This window comes from Tamandua tetradactyla, chromosome 6, assembly GCF_023851605.1.
Source record: "Tamandua tetradactyla isolate mTamTet1 chromosome 6, mTamTet1.pri, whole genome shotgun sequence".
Lineage (NCBI taxonomy): Eukaryota > Metazoa > Chordata > Mammalia > Pilosa > Myrmecophagidae > Tamandua > Tamandua tetradactyla.
In genome coordinates, this window is record NC_135332.1 from 154,801,448 (window position 1) to 154,821,299 (window position 19,852).

At 36.2% G+C, this 19,852-nt stretch overlaps 1 long non-coding RNA gene across 10 annotated transcripts in view; it reads left to right on the forward strand.

Moving 5' to 3' along the window:
• LOC143686445 (uncharacterized) overlaps positions 1 to 19,852 on the forward strand; it is a 275,383-nt gene that overhangs the window by 98,598 nt on the left and 156,933 nt on the right. The window contains exon 9 of one of the 10 annotated variants that reach the window (XR_013177152.1): positions 453 to 604. The exons of the other annotated variants lie outside the window; for them this stretch is intronic. This is a non-coding gene — a long non-coding RNA (uncharacterized LOC143686445). Of the gene's footprint in view, positions 1 to 452; positions 605 to 19,852 lie in introns of those variants that run through there. 10 annotated transcript variants of the gene reach the window in all.

Consider the following 19,852-nt stretch of genomic DNA (forward strand, 5'->3'; position numbering starts at 1 on the left):
ACCTTACTCAGCATGGTAATGACATTCCACAAAAGAATGGATAGATTTCCCTGGTTTTTAAAAATATGGGGATATCTTAACTCCTGTCCATTCTCAAGTCAAGTATTTCAATTTCCATAAATTTTGTGGGTCTCTAATAGCCTTCCAATAATCTTCTCTACTGTTTCTAAACTCAGCCAAAATTATATTGTTGTTATTGTTTTATGGAATCAAGAGGTGCATTGGAAAATAACTCAATCCCCGAGCATGGATGCTGGGTCACAGACTCTCAGACAAATGTGGGTAATTTTTTATTCTTTATGGAGTCCAGGAGAAGTGTAAGATAGTGAAAACTACCATTTATATTTTGGATGAAGAATCTGACAGTTCCTGATCTTTGTGGGGAAAAATGAATATATTATCATATGATCACTTACAACCAAGTGTTCATTGAAGGTATATTTCCCTGGTAGCACATGGATTCCACCAACAATGTTTTGGGGGCTGTGGACAATTCAGGAACTGCGATTCATGTGGCCTCTGATGGCACTGAACAGACCAAAGGAAGACACTGACAAGCTCAAAGCTCTAAATTTGTACAGTACACACAGACTGGAGGTGAGTTACTTTTATTAACTCTAGTTAAAGAATCTCTGTTTGTTTTGAGTCACAGTGTTAGATACTGTGAAACTAAGTCAATGCTGGGAGAAGTAACAGCTTATTTTTAAATTTTCTTGGGGATAATTTCACTTTGTCTGGTTGGAGCATATTTGAAAGTATGAGGTATGTGAGGATATATGAGGATTCTAGGAAGCAAGAATTATGGCCATAGTGAATGTTTATAATCCATGTCCACTTAGGACTAGCCCCTTGATTTTTGTATACTTTTGATGGAAAGGTGCATGCTATGTGTATCTCCCACAAGAGAAGATGAAGGGGATAAGAAACTTCCTCTGTTACTCCATTACTGCATGGGGAGGGTGTGTGGACTCTGATTCTGAGACTTTTAGTCCTTGGGGGATGATGGATGGGTAAAGGGAATTATTAGAAGTCATTCACGGTGGCAGTTGTACTGGCAGAGTGATGTCCTTCGCAGACATAACTGAACATTCTGAACATGTAAAATTTCTAGCTTTCTGGCTTCTCAGACCTCAGGGTACCTTTGGTTTCTTTCTGTCTCCAATTTTGATGGTCCTCCAGATTCCTGTTAAATCTGAGAGGATCTGAAAGCCTTTTTCTACTACCTTTTGCTTAATTAGACGGAGTTAGTTTTTATTGCTTGTGTCCCGTATCCCTAATTGGTACCTGCATACTTTATGGAGTTGTGAGGAGAATGCACATAAATTCTTATCACAATGCATGACACATAAAAGATATTCACTAAATGTGAGCTATTGATTTTGATGATAAACTGAAAAGATAATCAGATCTTTCTTACGTTCAAGAAAATGTCTTTTCAAATAGTACAACATAAATTATTTTTAAATCCAATTATTGTTCCAAAGTATACCTCAGTTCAAGAACTCTAATTTGATTTAGTCTCTCAATATCTTTTCCACTGTCCAATAAAGTCTTTACAATTTGGCACTAGACCAAAAGAAGGATATGAGCTTAAAAGCATGTGGGAATGGGAAAGAATATATCTGTCTTTAAATAACTGACAGCTACATATCCTGATCGAGCTATTCTTATTAGCCAGCCATGCTGGTGAAGATAATATTTGTCTCCATCTTTCTAGTCTGAAACTAAAAGGCAAATATGGTGGATGAGCTGCTTCCTTGCATACCATGTGATCTCTGAGTCAATTGGAAAACCTTTTAAGATAGTTTGGGTTCTACTTTTACTCACTAATGCCTCTTCTCTTTAGATATGTCTCAGCATGCCCAAAACAAGATTACCAGCTCTGACTGAATATTTCTGACCGTTCCTGAGAAAGTAGGACTCTCAAAAAAATGTCTAGCTTAGGATATTCTGGATACCTGTGGTTTTAAAACATTACACCCATTATGATTAAGCATAGTTTTATAATGCTTTTTAAAATAGTATTTCCCATGCATCTCTCCCTTTCTCATTAATGAGATTATAATATTCTGGAACGTAAGGAACATCATTTATATTCTTAGATGAAAACTAACTGTATTTCTCCATCTTTCAAGAAATATATATTTTAAATGAATGCCACCATCTCCAGTACCTTTTCCAGCCACAGTCTTGTTAAAGGAGAGGGATTGTATTCCTGCATAATGAAATGTTAGAGAAGTAAAATGGAGCCTTATCAAATAAATCACCAGCCTCTGTTCTGAAATTTCATATATTAATATGAGTGACAGCCATATAAACCAATCCTTAAAAATAGTAAGTACAAAGTACAGGCAAGTCCAAAATGCTATAAAAGAACAAAGGAGTGACAGCCATATAAACCAATCCTTAAAAATAGTAAGTACAAAGTACAGGCAAGTCCAAAATGCTATAAAAGAACAAAGGAGGAAGTAATCAGTTCTTTCTAAGAGGCATTTAGAAGGAAAAACCTTTCTAGAGAGTTGAAGTCTCAGCTGGGTCTTCATAATTAATAGGTAATAGCTTAGAAGAGGGTGTTTCCTAGCCTTAAAAGCAGCATGTTATACAGTGTAAGGTCATGAAAGTGAATGGATCGTGTGGGGATAGAACTAGTCAAGTGTGGCTGAAGTGATCAGGGTTCAGATGGGGCAGGCTGTGACGTGGGATAAAGATGATAAAAGAGATTGAGAGTACTCTTAAGCTATGGTAAAGAATGTAAGCTTGTCTTAAAGGTAGAAAATGTACAACTGAAGGAAGCAACATTCTTACTGTATTCTAGAATGGCAGAATGAGGCAACCCTGCTTTAAGATATTGAGAATCTATTCATGAGGATTAAGGCAGGGAATGATACAATCCAATCTGTATCTTTAAAAGATGGTTTCAGCAAGAAAGTAGAGCAGGGTTAGAACAGTGCTATGTAATAGAAATAGAATGTGGTCCACACATATATTTTAAACAGTTTTTAAAGGTAAAAAGAAATAGATAGACTTAATCTGAAAGTTGTATTTAACCCAATAATGTTAATGTTTATATTTAACTTCAAATTTTATGACTTTAACATAAATTCATAATATAAAAGTGAATTGTGTTAGTTGATATTTTTATTTTCATACTAAGTTTGGAAAGTCTGGTTTATCTTTGGGTTAATCATGAACTTTCAAGTGCACAATAGCCACATGCAGTTAGTGGCCTCTATCCTGGTTAGTGCAAGAAAAGGGATAAGAGGTTTGAGTGAGGAGGGTTAACTAGAGTGGTGCCAGTGAGAAAAGAAGTGAACCATTTGGAGAGATTCAGATAAAATCAACAGAACTTGGTCATGGATTGGATATCGAGGGTGAAGAAGTGGAAGAAATCAAATAGTTGAGGTTTTACTTTGGATGAGTGTGAAAAAGGATTAGCTCTGGTAGAGGAGACAATGAATTTTGTTTGGCATACTAAAGTGCAGACAATTTAAACACCTGCAAATAAAATACATGGGGCTATTGACTTAAAAGTGGAGGCAATTCCATTTGAATAAATTAAGTCATTCAGTAACAGAGGAGCAGGACTAAGGCTGGAGCACTTGGGGATATGAACATATCTAATATTTAAGAATTTTTTTCATAAGAACAGCGAACAAAGAAAGGATTGTCTGAGATGTAGAATGAGGAACAGAAGGGGATATGCACAAAGGAAGGAACAATATAGTTGGGTGAACTAGATGAGAACTAAAAAGGGGCAACTGAATTTGGTGATAAGGAGATCATTGTTTTTATTTTCAAAAGACAATTCACGCTTAGGGTGTGCATGTTTGTATTTCTATTGAAAAGGCAGTGAATACATTATGGGGTCTCTAATGTGTATGAAGCAGTATGCTAGATACTCCAAATAATCTTGCACATTTAACCTTCCCAGCAAATCAGTGAGGTAATATCAGTCACTTTAATGGTGGGGCTTAATGAGGTCAAGTGACCTGCAAAGGTCATACTGTCAATAAATGGTAGAGCTGGGATACAACCCAGTTCTGTCCTCAAAAATCTTGTGCTCTTCCTCTGACACCATGTTGTATTTCCATATTATGAAACTGCTGGGATTCAGTCTCACAATTGCCCTTCTCTGTTATTACAATGCTTTATATCTAGTTATCTGAAGAAATTCTGAGCAATCGAAGCTATGGGAAATAAGATTGCCAGAAAACGGAACCCTTAATATTGAGCAAGTAACATAGGTTAAGGAAAATACGTCTCTCTAGAATCCAGCAACAGGGCAACTTATTCACTGCCTCTATGTTGTGAATGTAGTATGCAAGGCTGTACCTTCCAGCTTTCTTGAGGTCACCATGGTCTGCTAGTGCTTCCCTCTTGAATAATGTATGTTGGTCCCAGAAAATGACCTTATCTTCTGGTTAGCATCTTTTATATTGAAAAGTTTATTGTACTCAAGTCAATCTGAAGAATTTTTTTTATAAACGCGTTTCAATTCTGTTTACCAAATGCCATTTTTATTCATGCATATATAATATGCAATTTTATTAGTAAAGGTTGTGGAAATGTTATCAATACAAGCCTAGATATCTGATACATTGCTTCCGTTTTTGAATTGTATCAATTAATTTAGTCTTCGATGTTTCAAAATGTGTGAGTAAATATTTAACGGGATGTTGGGCTTTGTTATTCCTGCCCTGTCAAGAGCAAGGCTCCCTTCCAGGGTGGCTACAACTGCCCAGGCTTCTGATGACAGGAAGAAGATGGTTCAGTGAGATCATTCATTTAATTTGGGGAATCTCCTAAACAGGAGGTTGAGTAAAGACAAACTGAACTCTGCTAACGACTCTAAGTAGGTTCTTACTGGGAATTTCACGATTACAGGGTATATGGCTTTATGTTGCTGAAGAAATGAAAGAGATTGTGCCATCGGCTGAAAACATGGAAAGGGGTTATAAATTACATTTGCAGACATTGAAATCCAACCTTTTTCTTGTATAGAACATTAAATGCCATTACTTCCTTAAACCTGACTCTCATCCCTCTGACTGCATGTGATCTTTTCCTAGTCCTCTGAATAGTAAATATTGAGAGCATTTTGTTAATTATCTAAGGCATTTATCGTATTTAGCCTTTTACTGGGGAGGCTGGTGTTCTACTGCTTGTGTGCGCTCTCTCAGATTTTCCTTGAAAGCTACAATCATTCCCTGTTTATCATGGGATGTGCTGTGGCACCTAGCTCTGGTCTGCTGCATATTCAGTGGATGCTCAGTAAATGCTTCTGTTTATTTTTGAAAGAAAGTTATACATTAGTGTTGTCTTGTTGGATAGGGGAGTGCAGCTCGATGAGTACTGAGCACTCTATCTATGTGTACATGTATGTGTGGGATTATATGTGTTGGGGGTCACATGCATGAGAACACTTGTCTGTAGAAGTGGAGAAAGATTAAAACTAAGACATGTAGCAAAAAAGGTTAATTTTTTCCATAAGTGTGATGGTTAATTTTACACATCAATTTGGCTAGACCATGGTAGACCAGTTGGCTGGTCAGGTATATGTCACCGTGAAGGTTATTTTGTTGTTGGGATCAACAATTACAATAGTTGACTTTAAGTAAAGGAGAGTCCTTTGATAACGTGGATGGGTCTCATCCAATCAATTGACCATCTTGAGAGCAAAAACTGAGGTTTCCAAAAGAAGAAGAATCTCTGCCTCATGATTGCAGTATAAAAATTCTGTCTGAGTGTCTGGCCTGCAGGACCATGGTAAACATTTCCCCTTGCCAGCTCCCACAAGTCACATGAGCCAATTCTTAAAATAAATCTCTTCCTATATATATAAAATCTCCTATTGGTTTTGTTTCTCTGGGGAACCCTGACCAATACAATAAGTAATAATAGCTAAAGGTTATATAGTGCTGACTTTTTTCCTGATACTAAGTGCTTTAAAAGATGAACTCATTTGGTTCTCATAACAACTTGATGGCTTAGTTGTTATTTCTGTCTCCATTTAATAGACAAAAAATGAGGGCAGGGAAGTCAGTCTAGTTCCCCAAGACGTTATGACCTGCAAGGCACACCTGAGCCAGCGTCCATCTCTGGCAGAGTGCCCATGCCCACTTAAACTATGCTGTTCCCTGAGATCCTGGAATGATACTGGATAAAATGAATCCACTTCAACCCACATAGGTATTGTTCTATTTGATTTGATGTTGTCTGTTTTCAGACATCTTCAGTTTTTTAACATAGAAATCCTCTAAGTTTTGCAAACTTTTGACCAGGCTTGGCAAAAGTTCTTAGCTTTTGTTTCTGCTCCAACAGTAAGTAAACAAACTGCATATGTGGATATGTGAAAGTAAATTAACCTACCATAAGTATTCTCAGGTAATTTCTTTACCAATTTATTATGTTTTTTGAAAGTTCTTTCTAAAACGCCCAGTGAAAAAACTTTATGTGCGGTTTTAAAATTTGCTGAGATCTGTTTATTTAAAAAAATGATTTCTAGAAATGCATATAAATTTTTTGTTTGTTTGCTTTTGTTTTACTATTAAGGGCATATATTACTTGGTAAATATTCCCATAAGTGAATTCCTTAAAGCACTGGAGAATTCTTGTGAAAGTCAGTCTTTGAATAGCTGATAAACATATTAAAACTTAAAAAGTGCTTACTTTAATACATTTTCTAGAAACCAAGCTGTCATTTCCAGAATTGTAAATTTTATTTACCTGTTAGATATAATCAGGTAAAATACTTTGAAATATTTTGTTCTACTTGTCAAAACTGATTTTGTCAATGCACTGATATCAGCGATAGCACTTTTACTACCTTTTCAACAATCTCACTGAGCATTTTGACTTTGTAACCTTCTCAAATGTGTATGTTCATCTTTCACATCTCTATAATGTACGTTAATATGGTGTCCCTTTTTTAAAATAAAGATAATGATAGTGATAAAATATAAATAGATCAATTCATGTTTGGTGGCTGAGACATATCTAAATCACTCCTCCATATCAGAATCGAAAGTGTTGTGTACCCCAGAAAAGCCATGTCCTTCAATCCTGATCCAATATTGTAGGATGGAAACCCCTTTGATTAGATAATCTTCATGAAGATGTGGCAGCCCCAATTGTGGGAATGGCTTTGTGATTAGATAATCTCTCTGAAGGTGTGGCATGGCCAATTGTGGGTGTGACCTTTTCATTAGATGGAGATGTGACTCTGCCCATTCAAGATTGGGCTTGATTAAATTATTGGAGTCAAACATTTTGAAGAAACTTTAGATGCAGAAGCTTGGAGAACAGTTGCTTCAGAGCTGACAGAGTCAATATGAGACCCAGATGTTTTGAGATAAAGGACCCAGCAGACATTGCCTTGTGTCTTCCCACGAAATGCTAAGCAAGCCAGAACCCAAAGTTGTGTCCTGGATGCCAAGTGAGGAACCCCCATACAAAACAGAGACTGAATGCAGCAGTCCAGGAGCAAGGGACCAGCAGATGCCAGCCACATGCCTCCTGAGCTGACAGAGGTGTTCTGAATGGCATCAGCCTTTCTTGAGTGAAGGTGCCCTCTTGTTGGTACCTGAGTTTGGACATTTTCTTGGCGCTAAGACTATAAACTTGTAACTTCTTAAATTCTCTTTTTAAAAAGCTATTCCATTTCTGGTGTACTGCATTCTGGCAGCTTAGCAAACTAATTACATCACCTGATTTGCCAATTCAGCTTATTGACTATATTTAAATTTGTTTTAATAACTTTCCTAGATGCCAACATCTAGGAAAATATTTTCAATTGAGAGAAAAACAGGGATGTAAAACTTCAGAAACATCAGTTCTAGCTCAATTATTGTGATTTGTTATTTTCATGATTAAATTTTCCTTAATTCTCTTGTTAAGCTTCCTTGTAATTAATTTTCACTGAACCCCAAGTGAGAACGTCTCTTCCTTAAGCCAAAAACTGACAAACAAATACATAAATATCAGTTCCCTTCAATTTTTAAATCAAAATGTCCAAACTTCTTATTATAGAATACATTATCTGTAACTCAATTTCCTGTCTAGCTTCAGCTCCCAACAGTTTTCCTCTTATACTTGATTATTTGGTAGAATTAAACCACATTGTCTTTAAAAATTCTTTGTCTCTTTGTCATTGCACATGTTGTTCCTGCTTCCTGGTATACCTTAATTCAATTTTCTGTCATGTCAAACATTATTTATTCTCTATAATCCAAATCATATGACACCTCTTCAAGAACTCCATTGCTCAACTTCCGTAGAAACACTGTTGTGGGTTGAATTGTGCCCCCAAAGAGATGTATTGAAATCCTAACCCCTGGTGCCTTTGTATTTGACCTTATTTGGAAATACAGTCTTTGCAGACGTAATTTAAGATGCGGTCATACTGAATTATGGTAGGTCCAAATCCAACATGACTGGTGTCTTTATAAGAAGATACGAAGAGACATAGGGGCACAAGCATAGGGAGAAGATGGCCATGGGAAGACAGAGACAGAGACTGGAGTTATGCCCCCACAAACCAAGGGATCTGCTACCAACACAAGTGAGGAAGAGGCAAAGAAGGTTATTCCCTAGACTCTTCAGAGAGGCTGATGACACCTTGATAGTCGATTGGTAGCTTCCAGAACTGTGGGGGAAAATTCTGATGTTTAAGCAACTTAGATAGTGGTACTTTGTTATGGCAGCCATAGAAAACTAAGATAGCCACTCCCCATTCTTTTACTGCTGTACTTTTTAATAAACTTCTAATTTAGGAATTGTCACCTACTAAACAGTGGGCTCATTGTAGTATGGACCATATTTTATTGATTTTTAACTTTTTAGGAACTAGTACAGTGTCCGATTCATCTTCTTCATTATAATAGCAAATAGTTCAAATGTAATAGCGCTCCCTACCGGCCAAGAAATATACTATGCTAGGTCTATATGATTGATTTTGTTTAAATAGCAGGGCTATGAAATGAGCATTATTATAACTCTCATTTTACTGATGAAAAAAAAAAATGAGCCAGAGAAATAGACTGATTTGCCCAAGGTCACATTCTAGTGAAAAGTAAAGTTGGGATGTGAACCCAGAACTTATGGCTTTTGAGTCTTTCTCTTTACCCATTATGTCATAAGATCTGCCAAGAAAGTTGCGGGACATTTTGTTATAAGCCAAACCACTAGAGATAAACCTAAGAGCTAATATATTAAAACTTAAGAAACTTATTTAACAGATACCAAGAATGAAGACTGTAAGATTAAGGCAGTGAAAAGGAAAACAATTTGATGCTTTGTTGTTTATTTATAAACCTCTTAGCATGGATAATTACTTGCCATTCTAAAAAATGTCTATGCTTTATGCGATATTGGATTTGGAGAAGAGATGATGTTGCGTTTTATTCTCAAGGTGTGGTAACAAAAGAAAGGCCTTTGGAATATGATAGATTTAATTTGCACTTAGTTCTATAACTTAAGACTTGTTTGATTTGGAATGGGCAGCAGTGACAATGCCTGTTTTAAATGCTGAAATATGTGCTTTTCACCAAGCGCCCAGAAGTTCAGCACCTGTTATGCTAAGTGCCTTTACAGGTGGTTTCACCCCTGAACATGCAATCAGAGAAATTATTCCTCTCCTCAGTCCAAGGAAATTTGAAGAACATGAATGTGTTACTATCTAAAATTCTTTGCTCTTTATCAATCTTAGTATCTTTAATTCCTTGCCTTTTTGTGATACATATGGAAATTGGAAATGACAGCACCCTATTCCCCCCATTTCCTATATCCTGAATTGTGGGTTCTACTGCCACTTTCTTTTCTTGATAGCAATAGAGGGAGCCTTATTTAAAATATTTGTACTGGCCAATGGAAAAGTGGCCAGAAGTCATTGAGCATAAGTACTATGAGATTCTGTTGTGGAGCAAGTTGCTATATGGTGTGTTATGGGTACATGTGCTCAGGCACAGCAAAGACATTTCAAATGACTGCTTTATTAGTTACACAACAAAAAAGGGTCTAAAAGAGCATGGCAAGCGATCCCATCATAGCTGGTCTCCCTGGTGAATGATAGTTAAGATTCGACATAAATTTCTACCCATTTTATCAAAACTTTTTTTGTTTGTTTTGCTTGTTTGTTTTTCGGGAGAGCGCATGGACAAGGAATTGAACCCAGGTCTCCTGCATGGCAGGCAAGAATTCTACCACTGAACTACCCTTGCATCCTCCTATAGCAGTTCTTTTTGTTTTTTTTTTTTGCATGGGCAGGCACCAGGAAATGAACCCGGGTCTCCAGCATGGCAGGTGAGAACTCTGCCAGCCGAGCCACCATGGCCTGCCCTATAGCAGTTCTTTTAATGCTGAAGTTTGGATGGGTGAGCCAGGAGGGCCTTGTATGGAGTAGGCACAGTGTCATTGTTAATTATGGCTACTTTATTTTCAAAGGAGTTTAAATGAAACTGTTATAATAGCATCATTTTTGGAACTCTTACCATTTACCACATATTATATTGTGTTTTCAGTTATGAAATTATTTAGTACTCTTGGTAGCCATTAGAGGTAGCTACAACCATTGTCTCCATTATGGATATGAAGAAACTAGATAGGGGAATTATGTGAATTTTCCATTGTTTCTTTAATAAGATACTGATGGGGCTTCTGTACCGAAGATATAATAACAAGAATCTAAGGGTGATGGTGTGGTGGTGTCCACAGTATGGTGGGTCCCCATGTCTGCTTTCTCTACACATCCATCCTGAACTATAAAATAGTAGCTTCAGCATCTACCACCATGTTCAAATTCTGTCAGTGGGTAGAGGGGAGAAGGTAATGGCAATCGCTCTCCTTTCCTATTAATGGCCTACCAGGCCCTCCTATTAACTCATTCAGCATTGCCCAGAACTAAAACTATTGCCATGCTTAATTGCAAGGGAGACTAGAAACATACTTTTTACCTAGGTGGCTATGCTTTTGGCCAAAACTAGTTTGATGGTTAAGTTCATGTGTTCCTTTGGCTAGGTTATGGTGTCCACTTGTTTGGTCCAGCAAACACTGACCTGATTTTTACTATGAGGTTATTTTGTGCATGCAAAACATCATTAAGGACAGTGTGATGGTAGCTCAATGTCAGAATACTCACCTGCCATGCTGGAGACCTGGGTTCAATCCCTGGTGCTTACCCATGCAAAAAAAAAAAAGAAGAAATTACTAAAACATCATTAAGTTGATTGCATTTATGGCTGATTGCATTTATAATCAACGGGGTAGATTACCTTCAACAATGAGAGAAGTCTCATCCAATCAGTCAAAAGCTTTAAAAGGAGACATGATGATTTTAGCATTAAGAAGAGAAAATTTCCATCTCTACTTCAGCAAGCTAGCTTCTCCAGGGAGATTCACGGAAAACTTTCATCAAAATTCCTAGTGTGTGGCTGGACAATAGTGGCTCAGTGGCAGAGTGCTTGCCTGCCATGCCGGAGACCCGGTTAGATTCCTGGTGCCTGCCCATGTTAAAAAAAAAAAAAAAATTCCCAGCTTGTGGGCTGCCCTTCAGAATTTGAACTTGCCTATCCCCATAGTCACTTGAGACAATTCTTATAAAAATCTCAGAATATTTACATTATAATCCTGATGGCTCTATTTCCCTTAAGAACTCTAACTAATGCAACTATTTTTGAAGAAATGGATAATAGATCCATTTAAGGCTATCCGGTCATCTCTTCTAAAATGATTGAATGGCCAGCTGTATATGCACCTTTTTTTCCCCATACACAGAACCTACTCACCCATTCTCCAAGAGACAATCCCAAATACTGCCGTTATTGTACACAGTTTAAAGCCCAGGAATGAGATGCCGTTCTTTCCATTATGTCTGGACATAGACCCTCATAGGCTGATTCACTATGAAATAAGATGTGCATTATATGCTGATCCTGTTCCATAACCAGCACATAATCAGTTTATAATCCCAGAGGAAAGTCAGGACTGCTGCCATAAAACTTCCATTGAGAGGTGGAAAGAATGGAAAAGTGGCATTAATCACTAATTCATAGTAAAAAGTCCCAATGAACAGAGTTTATAAAAACTATGCCCTGTCTGCTCAGGAAGTGAAGTAATAGCCTCATTTGGCTATTCTAAAATTTGTATTCCAGGGGGTTGGGGTAAAACTCCCTCGTCTGTTGTCTCCCCAGGCCTTGTTTTGCACCCTGAAGGTTGTTGTTTATTCTTTGTACATGTCCATTGGGGAGAATTCACTTTCTGGAGATTGTAGAACCTTTAGTTTGCTTCCTGCTGATGTAGTTTTAGGACTTGGGGTTGTTTGGGAATAGTCACAGGCTTGTGGTTCCACTGACATTACAAAGACCTCCCAAGTTGGTAGGTTTCTCAGATGTACCTTTCTAGATAGTTCCATAAGTACAAAAGTGTTCTTACTCATGACATGTTCCTTTGAGGGCCTTCAAAATCTTCCTTCTCTTATGTAAAAACTGAGTGTGAGTACAGAAAAGCTGACATCACACTCTGGAAGGGTGTCATTCTTCCTTGAATGTGAAACTCCAATGACATTGTGATAGCATTAATTTCATCTATCTACTTATTTTCCCAGTTTACAGCTTCTCTTAACTTGTATCCTAACTACTCTGTGTGGTTGTCCTTAGGCATTTTCTTCGCTAGGTCATTGAGCATGTATCTGAGGTACCTACTGTGTGTCAGGCTCAAGGTTAATCACTGAAGATATAATGGTGAACAGATATGGAGTTTATTGTCTGGTGGGTGAGACAGGCAGTAAACAAAAGACTTCTGACTTTTCTTCAAATATTATTTTAATATAGGTTACACTTGAAAAGTGTGGTGAATACATACACTTACAGCTTTTAACATGGTTCCAGCTAAGTTTTATATAATCTTTAAACTATTAAAGAATCAACTCTCTACCTTTGATTCTTTCTAGACTCCCCTGATCTTGTATCTGGTCTTGTTCATAATGTGAAGATCTCTGTTAGTTTGGTGGGAGGTTAATCATTCTCAGTCACTTTCTCTAGTCTCTCATGCATACTGGATCATCTAGGAGAGAATCTGAGATCCCTTAAAGGTGGAGGTCCATAATTATTTGACAGACCCCATTTATTATAAATGCAATCAGCCATAAATGCAATCAACTTAATGATGTTTTAGTAATTTCTTCTTTTTCTTTGCATGTGTATATCTTACTGGATATTGGTAAGAATCTGGTTATAAAACTGAGGTGCTTTTAATCAGTATGAGTGTGAGTGCACTCACCTGTCTGCCCACACGCACACTTTAAGATTGGTTTTAGAGACCAAGAAAGTGAATTACAATAGATTTCACTGGGACCGCCATATAAGAAATAATACTGTTGATTGTTGATTAAAGAATGCAATATATCTTTAAAAGACATTTAACAAATTAAGTTCTTTATACCTTCCATTAAACTCCTACGAGCATACGCAAAGTCTACTATTTTCAGTAAAAAGACTTTTTTCCCCCTTTAATCTTTGGAGCTATTCACTAAAATTTATACTTTTAGCAGGTGTCTCCTTAAGAACTAGGATTACTGTCAAACACTATTGTGAACCACATTCGCACCTGTACTTCATTTTGACAATTACGAATGTTTTTGTTATGCACAATATATTCGCTTGGTGTTTTTACATCTTAAGTGCATTTTTCCCTTCACTGCCACATGCAGTTTCTATGGTTACAAGCTCATTCCGTTTCTATTTTTGCCTTTAAGAGGCCGTATTGCTCTACATGGAAACAAAAGCCAAGGAACAAGTAACTTAGCCCTAATGTTCCTTCTTTTGTTTTTAATCTAACCATCTCCAGCACACAATTAACTTCATGTTAATGGATCTGTAAATTATTATGAAATAAAATCCTTTCGACTGAAGGTATGGAGTATTTTCTTCCTGTTTTCTATTTCAGTCTGCCTTGAAAACTGCTTTCATGGTAGGGCCTATTTAGTCAATGACTAAGGTTCCAGTGTTTTGGATAACAAATTTCTAGATAAACCATCGTTCTGAAAGTCAAGTATGATTTCTAACAACATATCTTCTTTCTGCTGCGACTCTATTGCTCTGTACTTTGAGAGGAAAAATTAGCTTCTCTAAAGCCAATTTGCTCCATAATATTCTTTCTACCCCCATCCGCCCTATTCCCAAACAGTTTGAAGCTATTATCTGAGTGGCACAATTCTAGTTGTTGGGGATTAAAGCTAACGAATGTACTACAAATCCTGGTTTTGCAGGACCTTTAATTTGGATAAATAACAATTAAAGTGAGCCAACTCAGTAGCATAGCATCCCAACCAACAAGAATGACCAATTAGGTGGAGGTCATTTTGGAAAGCTTAACAGAGGCAGTGGGATGGAAACACCTTTCATAATTAAACAAAAGTTGTTGGTGACTAGATGTGGCAGCCTAATAATAGGTTGGATTTAATATTTAAAACTGCATCTGGTTCCACGAGGAATGAATGGCCACGGCAGGATAGATGCTGCCAATGGGCTATGAGTTTAAATGAAGGGAGAATTACTGGGATGTGGTTCTCCCAAACTAGTATTGCATTCTCTTCCATCTTTTTATTTATTTCTTGGTTTTAAAGACCTTAACATAGTTTTAGTATTGTAAATGTTTTTATTTATTCTGTGTTTGTTTTATACTGGATCATTGCTTATTGATTAAAAATTTTTCCTTAGGTACCTGTTTTGTCCTGGGCATTTTCTTAAGAGCCAGGGCTACAATAATTCAATTTCCAGTTACATATCTTTTGTCTCCCCTTATGTGCAAAACAGATACTATAACTCCTGCCTTTTCCTCCTTTTAAGGCTATTGTAACTCGCATGTGAGGGAGCTTTGTGTTTTCTAACTACCTTCATTTGCATCTTATCGTCATTCAAAGTATATTATTATTTATAAAAGTTTACTTTAAATCAATTTATTTCAGCAAGAACGTTATATCACTACTGTTATACTGCCTATATTGTATATCTAAATATTGATGCAAAATATATAACTCTTTAAAAGTTTTTCAAGTTTCTAGTTTTATGCTTTCTAAATTATCTTGAAGCTGTCTGGTGGAACACCCAACATACTTTAGGCAATGCTAAATTATAGCATATCCACAACATACATATAGGGATATGCCACATAGCACAAAGCTACTTATAGCTAGAGTATTTTCCCCTTTTTCCTTTGGTAATCCTTTCTGAACATAAATTAGTTTTGAAGTTGGGGGAAAATGTTTCATAATTTGCTTGCCAGAAATGAAGAAGTGTTAGGAAATGTAGCATATAATTAACTTTTAATGGATGGCAATGGAATTTTAGCTAAGGAGAATGCTATCAATATTTAGTAAACTTGGGTCAGGATAGATAAATAGCCTAAGAAATAAAGAAGATTTGGGGGAAGCAATTTAGAAGAATCATTAATACCAATGATTAATAATTTGCTTAGTAAACTAAAATTCTCTTAATCCTGAAACTCAAATTTTAAAGCTGAAAATGGCCTAGGAAAAACAGATGAGTTAAACATGGCACAATGCATCTTTTAGTTTATTGGTGCTGCTGGAAATGCAATATACCAAGAATGGGTTAGCTTTTATAAAGGGAATTTATTAAGTTTCAAGGTTACAGTTCTAAGGTCATAAAAATGTTCAAACTAGGGCATCGGATACCTTGACTCAAGATAGGGCCAATGATGTTCGGGGTTTCTGTTAGCTGTGAAGACACATACTGACATCTGCTAGCTTTCTCTCCCAGCATCTCATTTCAAAATGGCTTTACTGGGACATTTTCTTTCAGCATCTCCAAACGTCTCTGTATGTTTCAGCTCTGAGGCTTTTTCCTAAAAGGTTCCCTCTCAAAGGACCCTAGTAAGCGATCCACCTTGAATAGGGGAGACACATCTCCATGGAAACCACCTAATCAGAAGTCCTACCCACAACTGGATGGGTCATATCTCCATGGAAATAATGTAATAAAAAAGATCTCACTCAACGATATTGAATGAGCATTAAAGAATATATGACTTTTCTGGGATGTACAACAGTTTCAAACTGGCTCAATACCCCCCAATATTCTCACAAAATATTTAGAACAATATTAACTTCCTATTAATAAACAATGTTAACATAGTAACTTCCCATGCAATAATAAGGTTTCTTAGAAGAAGTGTCTCTTATTATATATAGCCGTAGTTTCTTATAAAAATAAACATGCAATTCAAATTCAGAAGAGAGGTTGTTTGATTTTTAATGTATAACAGCGTGTGCAAAAGTCCTGCAGTGGGAAAGAAGCTGGCACTTTTGAGGGGCTGAGAGGTGGCTAATGTACTTGGAGCACAGTGTATGAGTTAGAGAGTAGCACAAAATGAAGCTAGAAAGATAACAAGGTCAGATTTTTTTTAGCATCTAATAAATTATGGTAAAGAACTTGCATTTTATTCTATGTGCAATAGAAGTCATTGAAGGTTTTAGTCAGGGGAATGACATAACATAATTATGCTCTAATAATTTTTTAATAATGAATTTAAAAAGGCAAGATGTAAAATTTTTATTTAGTGTGCAAACTTAAATAAGTTAATGCATGCTAAGATTAAGCTTGCTCTTTCTTTTAAACTTTTCTATTATTCTGACAGATAAAAGAAGAATGGCAGGGAGAGGGTAAAGTATAGAGTTAGGAAGATATGCTAGAAGACTGTAGTAGAAACTAGAATAGGGATGCAGATAGCTTGGACTTGGGTGATTTTAGTGGTGCAAGTTGCAACTGAGTGACATTGCGCAAAGCCGGCAGGCTTCCTGGCAGTTTAATTGGGGGATTTGATGAAGAAAGTTTCTGACCTGAGCAACTATGTTGGTTGTTCAGAAATAGGAAAGAGTTTGGGAATAACAAAATATTTTAGTTAGTTCTATTTTAAATGCATTAGGGTTCTGGTTCCTTTGAAACATCCAGGTTGTAATGTCAAGAAGGCAGCTATGTCTACGGACTGGATACTTGAAGAGTGATCATACAAATATGGGATTCTTCAGAGTACATAGAATGGGCCTGGAGTCAAAGGAATGTGGAGTTACAATTCTAGGGGGGTAGACAAGTAGGTAAGCCATGAACAATACGTGTAAAAGTCTTCAAGTCTAAATAAATTGTGACTACATTTAGAAGATGCTGGGTGGGGGTGGGGTTATTGAATGATTTTTGTAGGAACTATCTTACAAAAGCAGTGACTAATGAATAATAATCACGGAATGCTGGAGATGTTGAAAAGGAAAACTGAAGTGAGGGATGTGATATATATAAAACAGTTTAGTCATTACCAAATTATTAGTGATTAAAAAGAAAGTACCTCCCATTATATGTAAGAGTAAAGTAAAATGCATGTGGCTGCTGAGAATGGCTATTGCTGCAAACTTTTGGGGAAGAAATTTACTAAAAATATGTGTAATATGTAAGCTGATTTTCTTTGTTTCTGAAACACTAATTCAGGGAAATTTTGTTAAGGAAGTAAAAAAGCTTCAAAGAAAAAAACCCCAAACACAGAAAAATTCTTATGCATAATTACTACAGTACTCTTTAAATAATTAAAACAGAAAAATTGGTTAAATAAATTCTGGTGTGCTCTCATAAAACAGTACTATAAAGCCATTAAAACAATGTTTATTCAGTTATTTAATGATGAGGAAAATGCCATAATTATATTGCTAAGTAAAAATGCAAATTATGTAATGCAATTTATAGTTAAAAAACGAACTATGTGAAATATGCACAGAAAATGATATTCATGATACTTTCTTCTTTTCCTTTTCTATGTTTTCCATTGTTGAATAGATGTTTGTGGGGAAGAAAGAAATTAGTGAAAATAAAAAGCAATTTTAGATGTTTAGGTCCACTGTACTAAAGGGATGAATCAGTGTGTTGATTGAAATGGAAATTAAAGAACAAGGCATAAGAATACTTATTAAATTCTAATATTCATTGAGTACTTACTTGGATATTTTGTTGAACACCTTAGATATATTATCCTATTTAATCCTCATAATAAGCTTAAAAAGTCAAGGCCAATATTATACCCATTTAACAGATAAGAGTGTGCCATTAACTTGCAATAGGTTTTTCTTTCCTTCTTTTTTTTTGTATGCTGTATGGCAGGGTCACATTTCATTATTTTTCCATGTGAGTATCCCATTATTGCAGCACCATTTGTTGAATTTTTGTTTGCTTGTTTGTTTGTTTTTGTTCTGCTTGTTTGGTTTTTGGGATGTGCATGGACTGGGAATTGAACCCAGGTCTCCTGTGTGGCTGGGAAGAATTCTACCACTAAACTACTCTTGTGCCCCCTACAGGTTTTTCCCTGTGAGCTGTTATACTACGATCCAGGCCAATGTCTGTCTAACTCAACCATTGTACAGTAATTCAGGATGCTCTGAATAGGATGGTTGAAGGCATTGGGGTAGATGAGATCAGTAGGAGAGATAAGAAGATCAAGAAGAAAATAATGTGGCAAGATCATAGTTGAGGCATGGAGGGAGAAGGACTTCATTATTAATACATACTTGCTTGGAACCTAAACCCATTGTTCCTCAGTGAAGGAGTTTTGCTTTGGTCAAACCATCTATTTAACTTCTCCTGACACTGTTCTTAGCACCAATACTGTTCCTTTTTCTCATGTCATTCTCTCTTTTTGATATGCCTCTTTACCCTGGGATTCCAGCTGAGTTTTAACACCCCTCCCATCCCTTGGCTTGAAGATTTCCCAGAAAATGTTAGTACATACTGCTCTTAATTTTGCTTAGTGTTCTTACAAGGCTGTGATGTGGAGTTATTAGTTAACGATAATTCTAGCTTAGATCTATGTAATTCTAACATTATTGAGGGGTTATCCTGGGGTTCAATCACTTCATGGAATGGAAAGAGAAAATTTGGTTGCATAAATAATTGAAACTCTTCTGCTCAAGGCCCTTGCTGTGAAGGATCTTGAGCAAAAAAGAAAAAAAAGTATATTCTTGTCATATACTCATTAGATGCTGAATTGAAAAGCAGAGATACTAATAATTAATAAAATGCACTGATTTCTAAATCTTTCAATAAATCTTGTTTTTTCCATGCTACATGAACTATTTTACCATTCTCTGTTTACATGCCATGTTGTTTTATGGCCTTTATTTTTCAGGTTAAACTTGTTTCTCATTTGGTTCCCTTAGGCATCTATATACCGAACAACAGAAGTTAAGGAATATTGTTCAAAAGGCACTGTTTTGTGATGTTCAAAGGGCCACCCCTCATCATTCACCAGCCAGCCATAACTTAAGACCAACTAGAATATCTATGTTGTTGATCAATAACGGAGACTCCCTTACCCAAGTTTCACTTGTGAGGTAGAATTAATTGTCACAGGTATGACTTATGTTATGTGAGACAGATGTGCCCATTTTATTAGCTGCTGAGTTGAAAACAAGAGACACCAATAATAAAGTGCATTGATTTCCAAATTTTTCAAATGCTAGTGAGCATGCCTCGAAACATTTCATTTCCAAACTTTCTTCTGCTGTTAATTAAGCTTGCATGAACAAAAAGAGGATTTGTAAATGTGATTGGGTAACAAAGTCTAGCTTCATCAGACATATATATGATTTTTATGGTTATAACTTGCTTGTTAGGGACATGATCTATTAAAACTTGAGATATACCATAGACAGCATTTAAAACATATACTATTTGTATGCATTTTTTCTATTTATTGTTTTGTCATAAAAACATTTCATACTTTAATTGCAAAAGATAAGTACTTTACATTTTTGCTTGTTTGATTTCATATATTGGTGTTACTCAATATATGAAATTATTTT